The sequence below is a fragment of the Athene noctua genome, chromosome 1 (genome assembly GCF_965140245.1).
Source record: "Athene noctua chromosome 1, bAthNoc1.hap1.1, whole genome shotgun sequence".
Lineage (NCBI taxonomy): Eukaryota > Metazoa > Chordata > Aves > Strigiformes > Strigidae > Athene > Athene noctua.
In genome coordinates this window covers 30,847,319-30,867,494 of record NC_134037.1, presented here as the reverse complement: position 1 = coordinate 30,867,494, position 20,176 = coordinate 30,847,319, and the positions used below count along the sequence as shown (strand labels likewise).

The following is a 20,176-nucleotide window of genomic DNA, read 5'->3' as shown; positions in this document are numbered from 1 at the left end:
GTTTTTTTGAATGAACGCATTAATGAAAGGAAAAGTGAGATTTAGAGTTTGTAGTGCTTGAATTACTTTCTAGATCGTTCTTCAAGCAACCTGCTACTAAATAAATCCAGTACCTGCTCTTGCTTACTAGAACAATTAAGTATGCTTCCTTATACACATCAATGGGACATTTCTTTTTTGGCAGTCAACAGGGAAAATCCTAGTCGTGCACATGTAAGAGCTCTGATAGAATTTCAACCCTATTTATGCAATTTATTTAATTTCACAAATTTACAAAAACTAGAGGTGAGCATGAAAAATGTTGTTTTGTTTTTTTAAAAACACAAGTGTCTCCCTTCTCCCATAGAGCAGCTCAGAAGAAAACAATGGTCAGGTATGGCATTATGTCTTTGATGAGCATCGTATCTTTACAGTATCTACACACTAACCATGACAAAATAGTCTAATACACAATGTCCTACTGACCAAGCAGCCAGCAAGAAGGAAAGTCAGGCAAAAGCATGTGCATTCACTAAGAATGTAACAAGACTTAAAGCACCAAGTATGTTATAATTTGAAAGCTCCCTCACCAAAAAATAGACTATTTTTATCAAGCAATACAGTGCATCTATGTACACACCATGCCAACTAGCACCTATAGCAGTCCACATTCTTTTTGCAGTTGTCAAAATAATTTCCAAATCTGGCAACAAATAAAGCAGCAAACTAAGAGAGGAAGTGTTACGCTGCACTGTATAATCTATTTTTATTATGCCATGTAGTTACAACAATCTGATACAATACAGCATAAATTACAAGAGCTACAGTGAGTGGCTCAAAGTAAGAAAATAATTGTAAATGCCCCAGTCCAGTACTTTAAAATAACTTCCTGTAATAACACTTTTTTTCATATTAGCATCACACAAGCACAGGAGTAACAGACACAGAATAAAACAATGGTGAACCCTGACACTAACAAGTGCCAATGTCACTGCAACAGAACACCCCTGAATTACTGTAAGAAACCTTTTGTACCCAAAATGAAAGAGTGACAGGGGCTTGGAATACATTTATAATAACATATCTCAAGGTTTTTTTCTGGATAGGAGAAGTACATTTGTATAGTTATTACTCAAACATTGCTGTTACCAAAGCAGTGCTGACCACTTCATTAAGAGCAGTGCTAAGTAGCAAAGCTTAAGCAGAATGTTAGCTCTTGCTACAAAAATTAAAGCTGACAGAAATTAATCTGTCTACAGCGATGTGATTGAAAAACAATACCTACAGTTTTGCAAGACTACCACACAGTCATTCAGAATACTAAAAGCACTGCACAGTAACTGTCAAAGCAACTATACATGCAGTGGCCACAGCCACCTTCAATGACACCTAACTAGCTATTACAAGAAAACTCAAGAGTAATTTTATTGAAAGCTTTATCTCTGGAGAATGAGTCTGATCAAGTGTAAGTTCTATCCAAATTTTGCATCAAAAAGACATTCTAAAGATATAAACAAAATGGTTTTGCATAAAAATCCTACCACCACAAAATCTAAGATTAAAGAATGTGTTCTACAATTTTTAAAATCGTTAGAGGTTATCCCAGTAAAGTCACAATTTTGCTTTACTGGTTCAAGAAACCACTGTTCAGTTCTTCGTGCAACTCGGACTACCGTACCAGGTTTAGAAAACTATTTCTAGCATTACTAGATTAACTACCACATGTAGAACCTGTGGGACTGACAATGAAAGATATACTTCTTGCTAGAAAGCCAATTGTTAGTAACAGTTACTAAAAAAAAAAAATTCCCTTGCACAATCCCTAAAGTGCATTAAATTTGAATGGTTAACTTAGCATTTGAAACACCTTGAACATCAGGAAAAATAGCTAGAGGTATAGGCAAAAACACAGTTAACTTTTTCATGGTCACTTATTTCCAAAGATAACTCTAACAGCTCCAAGGAGGAATGTATTGCTCCCCTGGAACACAGCTGTGTCCTCCATTTGAACCCTAAGGGCCAGTGGCTTGGCATCACTCACAACAAAAGTACACATACCAAGTGTACTCCTATCTCGCAATAATTCAAAAGTGTTTTCCCTCTGGGTAGTTAATCAGAAGTAATAGAATATGAAGTCTCACATATGGAGAACCAGTGAGAACTTGACTAACAAGGCAAAGAAGCAAATGACAGAGGAGGAAATCCCAGTCAAGGTTTAGCCTGGATAGACATGAAACTTCTCCCACCCACTGGCTCCTGGAGAACCGGGCATGTACTGAGACTGCTGCAGCACACAGCACAGCAAGATACAGGAGCATGAGTGCAATCAGATCGGACCATCAAGAAAAGCTAAAGGTATATATAGCATTCTCCTCAATTCCTTAAATAAAGTACATTTCTCTCACACCTGGGACTGACTTGTTTCAATCAGTGACAATACCCATGGAAGCAACCCACCAAGTGAAACCTTTCATCAAGTGATCCATCACTAAAAACAACCCTGTTAAAGAAAAAAAGCATGTAAGTTAAACATGGCTTCCAGAACTTCTCCCACATTACCATAAAATCTCTTCATGCTCTCAGCATCATTTTCCATTTCAGTCTAAGTCTTCCAGTTTAAAAAACGCATTTCTTTGAATTAGTTTAAGTTTGGTATGTCATCATATTGCCTCAAATCCCAACAAATACTGGCATGAAATAAAGATGCTCTAGGATGTGATATGGCACATTTTTATCTTGTCCCCATTTACATTTCATTACATCTCTAGCTGCTCTAAATGACTTTCTGAGATTAAAAAATAATTAGCCAGAATGATCCCTTGCTAAGAAAAGAAACTGAGATCTCAACCAAGGATATCCTTTAAAACAAATCTTACAAGAGAAAGTAAGACTAAGATCTGGATAAGAGATATTGTACATCTTTAAGGCTTCTCATTGTGTATTTTGTCTCTGAAAGAGGAAAAAAAAATTACTTCAGTTCCTGTTGTATTATTTTTTTTATTGCAAAAGAGCAGAACAGTTTAGCGGAGATATCCAACTGCATCAGCGTGTCTCTACCAGCTTACCTAAAATCCACCTCAAGCAGAGGCAATCACAAATGGTATATACCACTAGAAATCCTGAGTGTTTCTTAGCTGATGCACACACCTGTCTTTGCATTCTAAATTAAGACTCCCTTAAACACCAGGTATGATCAAGTGTTTAATTTTCCAACTACATACTTGGATTTTCATTAGATATATGTCTTGATGTTTTATTAATTTCCTTTACCTTCTTTATTTAGTTTTAATAGTATTCCTACATCATTTATTTTACTAAGGAAAAGTTCGGTTTCACACTTTTAAATAACATTCACTGTAATTACTTTCTCTCCTCCACTCTCTGCCCAGGGGGTGAACTTTCATATATTAGTTTGTGTTTTAAACCTAACTTTCATACGTTAGCTTGTATTTTAAATTTAAGAATATAAAATATAATTTTCTGTATGTTTAACGATTGTCAATTTAAAAAGAAATCTGGTTTAGGAAAATCCTAAGTTAGATTCCAGAAAAATAAAATATTTCTACAACAAAATTTAAGCAAAAAAAAATTGTCTCCATTGTGAACAAGAGGGGAAAAAAATCTGAGGGAATCTAACCAAAGAAATGAAAAAAGCTCACACTGCTTATTTAAGATATTCAAAATCCTGGATGTTGAAGATTATCTACTTTATTGACCTACGTCAATCAGTGAGTCTAAAGCTGTTGAAGATAGAATAGTAACATTACAATTCCTTTAATTTCATTTATATACCTTTCTGAATAGTGTCTGTTGCTTCCAATTCATTGAATCTGTTGAAACATCACAACACTCAAAACATTAAGACTTGGACTCTTGTCCTGCAAAACACCTTCCTTCAGTCTACGCACACCAAATGACCAAGAGCAAGGACTAGTCATAACAACAGTAACACACTCCATTAAAAAATCCGTATTATTTCCTCAAGTAGTAGTAATAAAACCTGCTCAGAAAATTATACAAAAGAACAGAGCTATCTGGACGAATAGCACCTCAATCAAATGGGAAAAGCTGACTCAGCACTGTCACATAGATATCAAATAATAAGGAACCCTAATGTCTTCAGACACCAAATGGCAGAAATCTCATCACCCTGCTACTGAAATCTCCACAGTCTGACACATCAAATAACCACATCCCAACATCTATTTATAATCTGAAGGTATATGCTGCTCCCCTCACTGACACAGCAGACCCCTTACTACTTGCTACCACAGTGTTTGAAAGAAAGACAGCTCAAGATAATTTCTTTATTAAACCTTCACTATCCAAAAGAATTACAATCACCAGCCAAAACCGTACCTCATTTCAGTGAGCAGGAATAAAAGTATTTTTCAAACAAAGGATTTAACCAGAAGACAAAACAAATGTAAAAAAAGTACAGAGAAACCTTTTATCATACAAGATTAAATTATTAGATCACTGAAAATCAACATTTATCTTTAGAAGAGCAATCTCTCCTCAAAAAAAAAAACCCCAAACACATTCCTCACCTTCACTTTACAGCTAGAAGCAGCACATAGTGCTACACTAGCTGTGTTCTGTCACAAAAATGTCTTTACATTATGAAATCTTTCAAATGTATTTTGTAAAGTACACTGTTCTCCTTTGCTGGACTGTCCCATCAATGGATACTCTTGAATCCCACAAAAATTAAGTATAATCAAAAATTATACATCATTTTATTAATCTCTCCATCACTCCATACAACTCTAGAATTTGTAAGGACACTACCAAGAGACATAACCCTGAAAAGTAAGAGACCAGGACAGATCATTTTTCCATCATTACTGCTATGCTCTTCAATCTTTTTCCACCCTCAAGATCACAGAATCACCAAGGTTGGAAAAGACCTTGAAGGTCACCTAGTCCAACCACTAACCTAGCATTGACAGTTCTCAACTACACCACATCCCCAAGCGCTATGTCAACCTGACTCTTGAACACCTCCAGGGATGGGGACTCCACCACCTCCCTGGGAAGCCCATTCCAACGCCTAACAACCCATTCTTCAAGAACGGTTTCAAGTGTTTTCAGTTTGAACACAGTATAAATGTTAAGCTGTTTAACAGGTTACACTGATGATTTGTCAGTCACCCCAGACAGAGTAGTTTCATTTGTAATAGCTTTCGAATTTATCAGTGCCTCTCTGATAATGATTCATTTGGAAATACAAATCATTAGAAGCTTAAAAGCTAAGTCTTGTGAAGTTTTCCACAGAAATATACCATCCATCATGTAGCTATACTGACACCCCTCAGGTGGATGTTGCAAACTGTCCATGTTTTTCACTTTTTGATGCTATATAATGAACTCTCATATCCCAATTTCGTGAACTTTGGCCATTGGTACTTCATATTACCTTTCAAAAATATTCCCTTGCGATAGAAAAAAAGTTTCCAACATAATATGCCTGAATAATGTAATAAAACAATTATTTCCTACTAATAATATATCTCCTTTTAGTGTTTTTAAGACTTGGATTTAACAGTATTTAAGTTGACCAGGGAAAATTAATTTTTTAAAAGTACAAACTTTCATTAAAATAACAGCTAAAAAGATGTCATAGAGCATATATCAGTTCAGCTCTTTGCACAACATGAGTAGTATTTACTCCATGATGGGAGGTCACAAGTATGGCAAATAAGAATTACAGACTTTTTAGAGCTTTTACTTTCTTAGAAACACCTTATCACTACGTTGCATTACTTCAGTTAACTATATTGAATTAGATCTAGCCAGCATGGTTTGTAGTTAGGTGCCCTTTCAGCTGCTTGAAATTCCTGAGGGTTTGCAAATGTTAAATATACATAAAAACTCAATGACTGAGTAATAGGCAATGACAGCTTAAAAAAAATCTAGGTGTTCAGAACACCATATTTTTATATATAATCTTTAAAGCTAACTACATAAATTAAAAGCAGAAGCTACTTGGTAAAGTAAAAAGAGCTGAGTAGCAGTTTCATTGTGGGCTACACACTAAGTGAAAAGACCACTCAAAGATAAATTATTCCAAGAAATATAAAATCCAGGTTTTCAAGATCTCCCTTACGGTGTGTCTCAAACCTTAAAAGATTAATTTATTAAACAAAACAAACCATGAATTAATGGCATTAAAGAGATGCCATATGTTTACCATCCTGGCATTTAATCTTACGGTATTTCCACTGTTTAGCAATGTTAGCATACGTTTTTATAGAAGCTAATGTACAGAAACTACATAATGACATAAAACCCCATAAAAGACAATGCCACGACTACAATTTGCATGGTACAGGTGTTGTCATCCCGTGTTCCTGTCTTCCCTTCCCCGCTTTTACGCTTCATTCTGCAGGCCATTTCTACTAAGTCAACCTACACTGCACAAAGTGCTCTTCCAAACCCTCACCTCACGGCTGTAACATGTCTCCACTGTGCAGACCAAATAGAAAGCACACTCGCGATCACATGAGCAAGGGCTCTTCTAAAGCCTTACAGATATCATGTGCATTCCAGTAGCAAGCAAGAAGCATGGACACACTGCCTCATGAAGAGCATCTCATCCAAGAACAGGATCTGGAAATACACCGGGCCACTGAATCTCCCGGGTACTGCTGGTGATCACATTTTCTCCAGCACTTCCTACAGTGGGTACTATACACAAGAGTTAAACACAGAAATTGTTGATGATGCTAAGTTTGAGAGACGGGAGGAGGAGCCCGCCGTAGGTCAGACCAATAGCAGGAGGAACTGCAGGGTCTAAACTGGTGTTTGTTCCTCAGGTTTGTATGGGGCAAGAAGGCATCAGCGGCTCAAGAGGCAGGAAGGAACATGCACTGCTAAAATGGGACAAGACCTAGTAAACGCGGGGCAGGGAAGCCGGTGCAGCGAAGCCAACAGCAGTGTAGTGAAGCCAGCAGCAGCACGGCTCCGGGCTGGGAGCCTACGGCAGGGTCCCCGCACGGATGCCGGGGCGGGCGGGGACGGGAGAGGGAGGCCGCCGCAGGCACCGAGGCCGGGGCCGGAGCGCCATGTCAGGCGTTAGGCGAAGAGCCCGGGCCCCGGCCGACCCGGGCTCCGCGGGGCGCGGCCTCCGCAAGGTCAGCGCCGGCGCCGCGAAGCCGCGCCCGGGAGGAGCGGAGCGGAGCAGCCGGGGCTCGGCCAGGGAGCGCCCGCCGGGCCCGCAGCCAGACCGCGGGCCGCCCCTGCACAAGGGCCGCCGGCGGCGCCGCCTCCGCGCCCGGCTCGTGCCGGCGGCGCCGCGGCGGAAGCAGGCCGCGTCCTACCCGCGCCGACACGCCGCGCTGGGCCGCGTCGCCAGGCCAGGCCAGGCCAGGCCGCGGCCCCGCCGCCGCCGCGGAAGGCCCGGCCCGGCGAGGCCCGGCCCAGCCCTGCCCGGCCGCCCGCCGAGTCCCGGCGAAAGCAGGGCGAGGCCACGCAACGCGGCGGGCCCCTTCGCCCTCCCCATCCCCCTTTTGCCTGCCGCGGCCCGGCGGCGGCAACTCACCCTGCTCCGCCGCCCAGCGCTGCCCCGGAGCCGCGGAGGAAGGACGCGGCGGCCGCGCCGAAGGGAGAGACGGCAGCGGGGGCGCGCGCGGGCTTCCCCGGCGCGGCCTGGCTCGGCGCGGCTCGGCGCGGCTCGCGGTGCCGGCCGCGTGCCCGCTGCCCCGTAGGCGCGCCCCCGCGGCGTCAGGCGAGCGGCGCCGCGCCGGGCCCGGCCGCTCACGTGACGGCGCTGTTTACGGGGGGCGGGCGCGCCGCTGCGCAGGCGCTGGGCCGGGCCGGGCGGGGGGCGGCTGCGAGCGCGTCCCCAGCGGCGGGGGGCGCCGGGCCGGGCCGGGCCGGGCCGGGCCGGGCCGGGGGACAGAAGAGGCGGGTGCGCGTGTTTCGGCTGTTTCGTGCCGCCTGCCGCCCCGTGACATCGCTGCGCTTGCGGCCTCCTGCTGCGCCAAGCCCCGCTGAGGCGCTGTCACCGGAGCCGGTCGCCGTGGCTCACCCGGGGGTTCCCGGGCACCCTCGTGGGCGCTGGGGGCCGAAACAGCGAAAAGTGCCTGGTGGGGCGGCCCCGCGGCGCAGCTGCGCGGGCCGGGCCGTTCGCTCGACAGGCCTCGGCCTGCGGGTCGGCGGAGGGTGGCCGGGAGGGCCTGCGGGCGTTCCCCTTACCCCCTTGGCACAGGGGACTGCGCACCGCGGCCCCGCTGAGGGGGCCGGCCTGGCCCCGCTCTGTCGAGTGCGTATGTAATATTGTGGCCTCCGTCTGCAAATGGCAGCTGCCGTCCCCCTCGGTGCAGTCCGTGTTACACAACCTGCTTGCGGCCAGTCCTTCCGATCCGCTGGCGGCCTCGGGCAGACTCCTTCAACTCCCGGCGCGCCAGGTTCTTCAGTTACTACAGGCTGAACAGGAACAGTCTCCAGAGCCTGTCAGTCCCGGGGGGACATGTCTCATGCCGCCTCTCAGCACGTCCGTTTTCTCCTTAGCTGCCTCCTTTTCGGTAACGATTTCCTCATGTGCACTGTGGGTACCGGTGGCACACATTCACACAAATCCCCACCGATGGGGATTTTATGGTGCAATTTTGTCAGGTGGTCAGAACCTGAAGTAATTTAGTCTCTACAAAATGTTATCTAAGAAAAGGACTCTTTCTAGTTTACATTATAGCTATTAGTTAAGTGCAACGTACGTTATGCTGCTTTCAGCCTCATGGCTACTACAAAGTGCAGTACCTGGGGTTTATTGCCTATACCAAGTTTCAAATTGAACACACCCCCAAAGGAAAAACAGATTTTTAACATAATTTCTAAAAATCAAATTTAGAATTACCTTCTGAATGTATGTTAAGACTACATATCTCTCATATTCTGTAATGAAAGGCAAACATGACGTCAGGACAAAAAGAGTAACAAAAAGGTGAAGTTAAAATGGATAGTTTTTCCTTTTGTTTCTTTTTTTCAATTCTGTTTTGAGTCTTTTGAGAGGCATGTTCTCTAGGGCCTTGGGTGGTGCCATAAAGGCTGAAAGACATTAAATATTTATGTTGCTACCATCACAGTAAGAAAGGAGGCTTTAAACTGAAGGCATGGTTGTAACACGTGATGTTTTCAGCCACCACATAGGGTAGTTGTAACAAGATGGTAACACCTTTGAAGCAGAGCAGTTTTTAATCCACTTGAACATTTTTCTCTCTGTCCTTAAATTACCTTTATGCAAATCACCACAATTTATTTTTTTTTCCAATTTTCTTCTTGTACTTTCCTAGTTCAGAAATTCTCTCTCCTTTCCAAGGCAAGCATCTTTAAAAAAATATTGCCACCTTATGATGGCACAGAACTGAGCTACCGGACTGGTTGCACTAATTTCCTCAAGGTTTTTTAGGCACAATCTTTCAACAAGGCGCTAAACCTGTGATATATTGTCGAGATTATACTAAGAAATTAAATTACTCTCTGAAGTGAAATCCAGTTAGACACATCTGCATTGCACAAATTTTCCAGCATTCAACCTTTTTGATCTTACTGCTTTTGACACAAGCAGCAGACAAAGCACTGCCAGTAATCTGATCATTGTTCATTGCCCTATTCAGGTCTTTCTTTACACTTTCAAAAGTCACATAACTCCAGTGACCCATCTCAGTTTAACAGAGTTTATATACTTCTCTTTTGCCATGACCCACACTGTGCCAGTCCCTTTTTAGTCACAATTGCCTGTCACACAGATAGTGAACTTGCCCACCTGTAGCGCCTATGTTGTGGTTTAATTTAACATCTAAAAAAAAACCCACCACAATGAACAATTTAATAGGTATTACAAAGACCTTTGTATACAATGACAGATCAGCTATACACAGTCACACTGTACCATCTGCTATCTTTCTTAGGATGTTTTTATCATGTTGTCTCTATACACATGAGCTACTTGGTAATAGTCCAGATCTTGCAAGCTATTCCCATTGGAAAGCAACCTATTTATTTTCAGGAAACGGTCTACTAGTGCCTTGAACACAAAGCAGCAGCAACAGAAGGCAGTTTCTTTGCTTATAGTTCCAAGTCTCTCTTTAGCTACAACTCTTCCCAAGAGGTTCCTGAATTATTTTCCTTGCATCCTTCCCCTGCCCTTCCACATTTTTTTCTAAACAGTATTTTTGAAAATATGCTATACACAGTCAGATATGTTACTGGTCTTAAACATGTCTCACTTCTCAGTGTTAATTACTAGTTCTCCGGTTGTCAGAATGTAGAAAGTAGTTAGACTGCTCCATACGCTTGGCTGGATAAAGAAGATATTGGGTATGGTAGCAGACTAACAGGTTTTCTCCCATGCTCCAGGGTAGTATTTGCTACTGTCAAAAGCTGAGATATGTTCTAGCAGTAGGCAAATAGCTATTCAAGCAAAGTCTCACAGGAACATCTTTTTTTGGCTGGGTATGTCTATTTGAATTTTCTCAAGATACTTGATATAAATTATTTTCAAACCCAAGTGTTGCATTTATTCTGTAAACTAGGTATCTTCTTAGAATGTCATACAAAGTGGAATCAGACCTCTGAAAGAAACTGAAGTATATATACTACAGCAGCAGTTGCCTTTGTCTGCTGAATTTCCAACACTGAACAAGCTAATTTTTTTCTGCTGTCTGTTTTTCTGAAAAGTCATCAATACTACATTTGCACCTCTTAATAATGAGATGACTGCTTTTCATACCACATTTGCCATGATTTTTCCCAGGGTGAACAGCAGACTGCCTATTCACAATATCCAGGATTTGCCAATATCAGTAATTCAGGAAGCTCCATATTTAGCTCATTTGAAGCCTGTTGGATGTAGACTATTGTGAACTAGTATCCTTAGCAAAATTTAAAACTGTTGGTTCTTCAGATCTTCTGTTTCTTGTTGTAATAAGAATTCTTTGACTTTTTCAAATGCAAAACAATAACAGTCAATAATCTAAAATTTTCTAGTCCCAAAGTGAAAATGCACATCTTCTTAAGAGTATCTGATTTTGACACTATTTTTCCTTTCATTGCCCACCTTTCCTTGCTTTAGTTAGTACAGGAACTGTAACATGTTTCACTTTACCCACTTTCCACCATATTTAAGATAATTCTCTTTCCCCACACAAAGACTGGTTAGCTGCCAGTTGTTGAATCAAACAATACTCTAGAAAACAGCAGAAAACCATTCAGTTCCACAGGTGAAAGGGACTGTGGCTTTTAAAATTAACAATACAGCTTGGTGAAAAAGGTGAGGTTCTGAAGACAAAGGATGTTTATCCATTGATTGTATACCAAGGGTAGATTTTAGTAGAGAGATGAAATAACAGAAGCAACAAGCTATTTATTAAGAATTCTCTAATGGAATACACAGATTCAAGACTGAAAAGAGACATTTTATCCCAGAAGGCAAGACAGAGTTGCAATTACTTGCAGAACTTTGTGTAAACCAGGGAAAAAAAAGAATCCTTGAATGAAGTTTTGGAGCTCTAGAGGAAAACAACTACAATATCTAGCACAAAACAGGCCTTTGAGACTTCTCTCCCAAACTAGTTTTGGCAGTTGCCTATGGAACTACTGCTAGAGTTACTAATCCTCTGAATACCTGAGATTTTACTCCAGTACTGTTTACCTTAATTTTTATGTTCTGTGGAGACAATCATATGGTAGTAAATGATAGTAAAAAATAATTTTATTTTGAATAAATGCTCATTTGATATTTTATCAGGCCTTTTTTTTTCTGTATACTTGTAAGGAGAGAGATCTGAGAGAGCATCAGTTATTAAGAAAATTTTATTCATGTATTTATATATATATTCCTATAGCTTTATTCATATACATTGTAGTGTGTACATGATATATCTTGCATTAAAAATCTGTAGAAGTTTTCTGTAAGGTTGATTTCTGACTTGTGAGATTTCGTTTCTGCTTTTCCAGTAAGGTTGAGCATTGTATTTCCTTTGCACACATATTCTCCATTCATCTCTACACTCTATGCATGCTCAGTAACCAGTTGTCTTAAGTGTTCCTCCTGCCAGCAAGTGTGATCAAGTAGCAGGGGCGCAGGCATGGTGCTAGAAGTGGAGACTGGCAGTATGCCTTATTGCTAGGATTGCGGGATTGTGAAGCTCTTCTGTTGAATATCAGAGCACAGAACCAAGAGACCTTAAGGTGACCACTGTACAGAAATAAGCAAATTGTTTCTTAATCAAGAAAAATGTAAATAAAGACTAAGGAAAAATACAATAAAATAAGTTTATAAATGAAGTATTTATGATACATCACTCTGGAAAGCAAAAATCAAGTGAAAGACCTTAAAAGATCCAGAGTTTGAATCTGATACTGATAAAAGCCCTCCAGGCTGTTGAAGAAGAAATCTCATTAAGCAAACATGCTTTAGTTTGAATACACCCATTTTGGACAACCATAACAAGGACTGCACATGCCCTTCTGATCTTCCTCAGTCAACACAATTTTTGATGACAATTCTAGGTTTTATGAAAATGCAATTAAATAATTGTATCCATGTAGATATATATTATGTAGTTTTATGTATGATTATGTTATTATAATCATATATACATATACACAAAAGTACAATTCCCAAATCAATTGTTGAGAAATTCCTCTCACTCTCTCTCCAGCCTTCCGTTATTATCTGTTATTGTCTCCTGCTTTTTCTACCTTAAAGGTGTTCTACTAGATCTGTTTCTCCAGTTTAACTAATAGTTCCTAGTGTGGCATAATAACCTCTGGAAAATCCATTTTATTCCACCTGGTTTTTTCCCCTCAGAATTTGTTATTATCACAGGCCCAAAGCTGCCCTACTCATTTTCTCCCCATTCTTAAGTTTAGGTACTGAACTTGCTAACCTCCAGCTATACAGTACTATGTTTGCAGTCTGAATGAGTGGGAACCTCCATAACTGTGCATCACAAACATTTTGTGATGTGGCTGTGCACCACTTGGTTCTGCAGTAATTCCTAGCCTCGGCATCCTGCCAACACAGTCAGGCCCCTGCTCCCAACGCTCCTCAGGGAGAGGGATTGGGTATGTAGGGAGACAACTGCAGTTGCATGGTTCAATCCCAGCCTTAGCTACAATAAACACATGAACTGTGCCTCTGGGTGCCTGCCTCTGCCTTGGGCACAGTACATGAATGGAATGGAATGGAATGGAATGGAATGGAATGGAATAGAATAGAATAGAATAGAATAGAATAGAATAGAATAGAATAGAATAGAATAGAATAATAGAATAGAATAGAAATTTCAGTTGGAAGGGACCTACAATGATCATCTAGTCCAACTGCCTGACCACTTCAGGACTGACCAAAAGCTAAAGCATGTCATTATGGGCATTGTCCAAATATCTATTAAACACTGACAGGCTTGGGGCATTGACCAGCTTTCTAGGAAGACTCTTCCAGTGTTTGACCACCCTCTCCGTAAAGAAATGCTTCCTAATGTCCAGTCTAAAACTCCCCCGGCATAGCTTTGAACCATTCCCACCTGTCCGATCACTGGATACCAGGGAGAAGTGAGCAGCATCTCTTGCCTCTGAACTTAAATGTGAGGAGTCAGTTCTTTCCAAATTCAGACTTTGACATTTTCCAATTTTTCCAACTAGAAAATATGAAGCTCTTTGAAATTGTTTCCATGTGAAGTATTCTTATTCTACATTATTTCCATAAACTTTGTAGCCTTTGTCTTCTTAATCAACACAGAAGCACAGTAGAGAAAGATGTAGTTTAGGATCATTTAAGCTAACTGGACCAGTTGGGATGCATACAATGGTACTGTGGAGGCTAGCTGAAGTTGTTGTGAGACTGCTCTCATTTTTGAAAGTTCATGGTGATTGGGGAGGTTTCTGATGACTGGAAGAAGGAAAACTTCATGCATACCTTCAAGACAGACAAGAAAGAGGATCCAGGGAAATACAGACCCAACAGCCTCACTTCCTTTCCCAGGAACGTTGTGGAGAAAATCCTCCAGGAAGCCATTTCTAAGCACATGAAAAAGAAGGGATTGTGTACAAGCCAACTCAGGTTTACCAAGGCCAAGCTACGTCTGACCAGTCTGATAGCATATGGTGAAATAATTGCTTCAGTGGATGAAGGGAGAGCAACGGATGTCATTTATCCTGCATCTGGTATGTAATAAACCATGCACTGCTACAGGCTGGGGGCAATTGGCAAGAAAACAGCTCTGCAGAAAGGACCTGGTGGACAAATTGAGTAGTAAGATTGCATCAGAAAGAGAGTAGGCAGCAGGTGAAGGGAAGTGATTATAGACCATATCTGGAGCACTGTGTCCCGTTTTAAGCTCCCCAGTACAAGACAAATATTGACCAATTGGAGAGAACCCTGGTGGAGGGTCACCAAGATGATTAGAGGCTTGGATCATATGGCATACTTGGAGATCTGTGTTTCTTCACCTTTACGATAAGGCTGAGGAGGGAATTTTACTGCTGTCTCAGCTACCTAGCAGGAGTATGTAGAGAGGAAGAGACAGACGCTCTTGGGAATCATAGGGGAAAAAATGGGAGAAACAGGCAAATTGCATCCAGAAAAATTCTGACTAGCTACCAAGGGAAGAATATTCACTAGGAGGGCAGTCAAACCCTAGAACAGAGGTCTGAAAGACACTGAATTATCTCCATTCAAATATTCAAAATTTGATTAGATAGCCTCCTGAATAACCTTATCTAATTGTGAGGTTAGCCCTGCTTTGAGCGTGGGGTTGGACTAGATTACCTATGTTTTGTCCAATCTAAATTACTCTGTGTCTCTAAATGGGACAGTTAGGGGATTTCTTTCAAAAACATCCTACTGCCCAAGAATATATGATAGTTCTAATTCTCTTCCTGGACTTGGCCCAGAACCTCCCAATTTTCTACCTTTACACTTCCAAGGGGGAAGGGCTTGCTGTTTAATAGAACTTGCTGAGACCCAAGTTTAAATAGCAGAAATACTTGGCGCTGCTGAAAGACGATTGAGACAGGAATGCAAACACCAAATGCCATTGAAAAGTACTTCTTAAGTTTTTCCAGTGAAGAAAACTAGGTACTAATTAAGGAAGTCCAGATGGGAGTTTTGAGGACAAGTAGACAAGTGAAATAGTAAAGACCAAGAATTTCTGGACAGGAAAAATAGGAACAAAATAAGGAAGTCAAGAACTTGGGAGGTCAAGACTCTCACAGTACAAAACAAGCCTTATGCAGCAAAGAGCTGAGATCAGATGTTCAAATGAAGCCTGAGAACGGGAGAAGCAAGAAAGGTCGTCAGGTTATGTGGAGAAGTTTGCATGCTCTCCATCAGGAGCATAGCCTCCTTAACAACACAAAGTGATTGGATATTATAAAATTGTCCAACTGATTAAACTGGGAAACAGCTACCAAGTGTCTGCCTAGGAAAAAAGCCTACCCATTAGCCAAATTAATCCTGACTGGATAAAGACATGCTGCAGAGATCATTCCATGTGAGACAATCTGAGGCAGCACCTTGAGAGCTTCAAGGCTATGTAGCTCCTGCCAGGTACCCATTCTCCATTGCATCTTACAAGGAATTCCCTGTTAGAAGGAAGGGAAAAGCAAGTATCTTGCCATACCAAATGGTGGAGAGAAGAGTAGGGTAGCCCATCCCTGGGACAGGGGTGTGTTACTGTAGAAAACTTCGCGTATCAAGCTTAAAGGGACAATTGTACTTGCAGTATAAGGGAACCCCTTTATGGTTTTGCAGATCTGCTATGCCCCCATTGTCTATATGTGCTTTTATTAGGATGAACTGAAAGTTGTAGAGTTGAATTGAAATGGTAAAGGTAAGTTCGGGGTTTGCATGCCCTACCCTATGACGCACAGATTTGCTAGGGAATTGAAGAAGGCAAACTAAGATGTGTAGCTTCCTATTAGTGCACGCCAATGAATTGTGTGACAATGCTGAAGCAGCACTGTCCTGTTCAGATCACTATCATAACTATGGTCCTATGGATTCAGAAGAAGAGTTTATTGTCTTCAATTATTTCTCCTCCAAAGCGCAAATGTAATTCAAGTTTTGTCTTCTTCAGAACAAACTGCTGTGAAATTTGCTGACAGAGTATTGCCATGTGCACATTTATATAAAGGATAAAGATCTGCTAGTGCTGTTACTCTACCAATAAAGTGGAATTAAGACTCTAGTTCACTAGAAAATACCCTTTCCATATACTTTAGATTTTGTTAAACTGATACAGGTTACATGTAGCATTGAGACTGAGTGTCTTCCACTATTTGAGTATTTCTGTGTTGAGCATTCCCATGTAGCTAAACACTGTGGTATCTGGTTTTCTTCAGCTACACTTTGAAAGAGTTCTCATTTGAATCAGAAATTGAAGTAGGAAACTTGATCTTCTAGCACTGTCCTTATCGTTTCTTGTCAGACCACTATTTAACCACTATTACCTCACAAAGATGTTTTCCACCGATAAGTAACTTGTGTTGTTATTGAGATAATTAATTATCAATGCATTGAGGACAGAACCCATTAGAACAGTATCTATCTAAAAAAATTAACAGCATTCATGCAGGCGATCAGGAGGAAAATAATGCCTAATAAGGCTTGCTGTGGTTACCTGTAGCATAAATTTGTACCAATAAATCAAATCAGGTTGTAATTGTCAATATTTATTACACACTAAGAACAGAGCATGTTGAAATACACTATAGTTTACTGATCCTTTGAACTATTTAATTTAGACAAGTTAGATGACATTTATTTAATCTACCTGTAGATACCAACACTGCAAACTTAATTTACTGCCCCATGCTCCCTTTACAGACTATGCTCTCACCTTCAGAGAGCTCTTCATCTAACCTATTTTAGGTATCTCTCCTAGCATACGATTAGTTGCCTGCAAAGTGCAAAATCCCCTTCACTGAATGTAAGGGAAGCCTCTACTCGCTATGTAAAAGTTTGTATTTGTTTAGATGAGTCCCTCCCAGCTATTAAAAAACCTCACAAAATTTCAGCCTAATTTTAAGATTTGAATTCAACTCGCAAGTGTAGCTATTCTTTTTATTACAGTGGGATTACACAAATACAAAAAGATAACATTGTTCCAAATAGATTACTACGATCAGTTTGACAGCCTCCCCCATACAGAAGATGCTTGCTTAATGATACAGTAAAATCCCAACAAATCTAAAATACTGTTTTGAATACTACCTCTCAGTAACTATTTATGTTGCATATTTTAAAAAGCATTGAAAAAAGTGTTACTAATGTTGCACAGTCAAGTACTGGGAAGCTTAAAAATTATACTAGTAAAATCATCTACAAAACCCTAAGTCTGGCCCTCTCAAATACCTAATTACACAAGATTTTCTCCCCCATCTCTCTTAAGGATGAACGATGCTCACATTAATGAGCAGTGCTTTATTACTTTTCTTATGGACAGAGAAGATGTTAAGTCTGACATAGAATTTGTACCCAATACAGAATTACGTATTTTCCTACTGTTTCTTCTGTAATAATACAGATGGGTCTGATGATTACTTCAGAAATTACTGCTTATCTCCACAACTGCTTTCCTTATGTGAGGACTAGAATGAACGGAATTTTATGCACAGAGAACTGAAGACCAGGATGATTAACAATCAGAAGTATTAACTAGTTTCGAGTACTCAGTCTGAAATGCTTCAGGACTGTTCAGAACTATGTATGTAGTACTACATAATTTCAAATATATTTAAGTACAGACTATTTACAGACTTCAGTTGAAACTTACTGCTCAGCACTTCTGAGAAGCAGATTCAAGAAAATCACATTTAACTTTATACCTGATTTTAGATACGCAGTAACAGAAGATCTTGTTTGACTACCTTTCCTCAGCATTATTTAGGAATTACATGACAGAACAAAAGAACGTATAAGGTTTGTAATGCAACAACTGCAAAATCATGGTCTCCCTCTTCCCCTATTTTCCATAAATATTTAACTTCTGCTATATGCTAAGAATCCTATAAATACTACCACCGTTTACAAACCATACTTACCCAAGCCATTAGGTCCACAGCACAAAACATAAGACTAGTAGATGACAAGAATGTGCTACCATGTAATTAAGTACTGCCACAACATAACTCTTGAAAAAAGGACAGAACAGTTAAATAGTCATTCTAAGCATCTAGAATTAGATGTAACAGTAGAGCCTGTCTTCCACACCAGGCTTTAGTCTTAAGTGAAGATATAGTAGCTCTATTTAAGCTTTTCTTCCCTTTATTTGTAAGTTCATATAAATTACACAGAAGTTTAACTTGCTTTATGTACTTCTATCTGCTATCTTATGTTCACATTTTGAGTATGGTCAACATTTTAGTCCCTAAAACCTACATAAGTTGTTAGCAAAAAGAAGAGACATTTCCTGTTCCTTAGCGATTCATGTCTGAATGTGGAAACTGTTCAGAAGTAGTCTTGATCTTTGCTTTAAACAGTCACACACCCATTGTGCAAGTTTTTCCTCTTTAGAAGTCTCTGTTTACTAAAATCAATTAAAGTCGAGCCCAAGTCTCAAGTATAAAGAGTTCAAAGGACCACGTCCCATCACCAGCAAGTCAAAGCTCTTAACCTAAAAATACCCCTCCTTGCCCATGTAAATCCTGTGGAGACACAGCAAAATTTGATGTATAGAAATTGCACTAATAATTTTAAATAAGTAAAAAATTCACAGGCTTTATTGGTAGTTGTTTTACAGAAGAGTGACCAACTTAATATTTTTAACTCTATTTGGGTACTCATTTGTGTTAAATCAGTATTTACATCAGCCTGCTGTACTGCCAAGTTACAGAATTTTTGTAGGTTTTCTCTTTGCACTTGTTCCTAAAGTCTAGTCCATCTTGAGATTAGAAACATTGATGAGTGGATGTAATTCCAAAATAAAAGGTCTTTTTTCCCTCAGCCAAATGAAGATGTATTCCTTTAACCAAAATACCATTTAAACCAAGTTTAACTTCCAAAGGAAAGCTGAACTAGTTAAATTTATTTTACTACTGTACAGACTAAGATAAACTATATTGTTTCAGGCATTATTAAACCACACAGAATTTCAAAGCAATCTTTATAATGAGACTATACCTCAGAATCACAGAACCATCTAGGTTGGAAAAGACCTTGAAGATCACCTAGTCCAACCATTAACCTAACACTGACCATTCTCAACTACACCATATCCCTCAGTGCTATGTCAACCCAACTCAAACACTTCCAGGAAATGGGGACTCCACCACTGCCCTGGGCAGCCCATTCCAACACCTAACAACCTGTTCTGTAAAGAAATGCTTCTTAATATCCAGTCTTAATCTTTCCTGGTGCAACTTGAGGCAATTACCTCTTGTCCTATTACTTGTTACTTGGTTAGAGACTCACCCCCAGCTCTCTGCAACCTCCTTTCAGGGAGCTGTAGAGGGCGATGAGGTCTCCCCTCAGCCTCCTCTTCTCCAGACTAAACACCCCCAGTTCCCTCAGCCACTCCTCGTATGACCTGTGCTCCAGACCCTGCACCAGCTTCGTTGCCCTTCTCTGGACATGCTCGAGTCATTCAATGTCCTTTTCGTGGTGAGGGGCCCAAAATTGGACACAGGAATTGAGGTGCAGCCTCAGCAGTGCCGAGGACAGGGGTCAGATCCCTTCCCTGTCCCTGCTGGCCACGCTATTGCTGACACAAGCCAGGATGCCATTGGCCTTCTTGGCCACCTGGGCACACTGCTGGCTCCTGTTCAGCCGGCTGTCAATCACCCCCCAGGTCCCTCTCTGACTGGCAGCTCTCCAGCCACTCCTCCCCAAGCCTGTAGCGCTGCTGGGGGTTGTTGTGGCCCAAGGGCAGCCCCCGGCATTTGGCCTTATGGAAACTCCTCCAGTTGGCCTCAGCCCATGGCTCCAGCCTGTCCAGGTCTCTCTGCAGAGCCTCCCTGCCCTCGAGCAGATCAACACTCCCACCCAACTTGGTGTCATCTGCAAACTGACTGGGGGTGCACTCAACCCCCTCGTCTAGATAATCAACCTGTCTGAAACCAATCCTTAAGCTTCAGTAAGACTTCTGATGTCGTACATAGCATCCCATCTCCCCCGTTTAGAAAGACATGTTTAACTATAGGTTAGTTTTAAACACACATGGGCCTGAGCTTATGATCACCAGTAAAAACA

General features: G+C 41.2%; 1 protein-coding gene across 4 annotated transcripts in view; it reads right to left on the bottom strand.

Annotated features, from left to right (window-relative positions):
* The window catches only part of PHF3 (PHD finger protein 3), a 50,661-nt gene extending 43,062 nt beyond the window's left edge, over positions 1-7,599 (bottom strand). For 3 of the 4 annotated variants that reach the window (XM_074895809.1, XM_074895808.1, XM_074895815.1), the window contains exon 1: positions 7,523-7,599. The gene's annotated coding sequence lies outside the window, so the exon portion shown is untranslated. The remainder of the gene's footprint in view (positions 1-7,522) is intronic. The other variant, XM_074895813.1, reaches the window with a different exon arrangement.
* Positions 7,600-20,176: the final 12,577 nt, after the last annotated feature.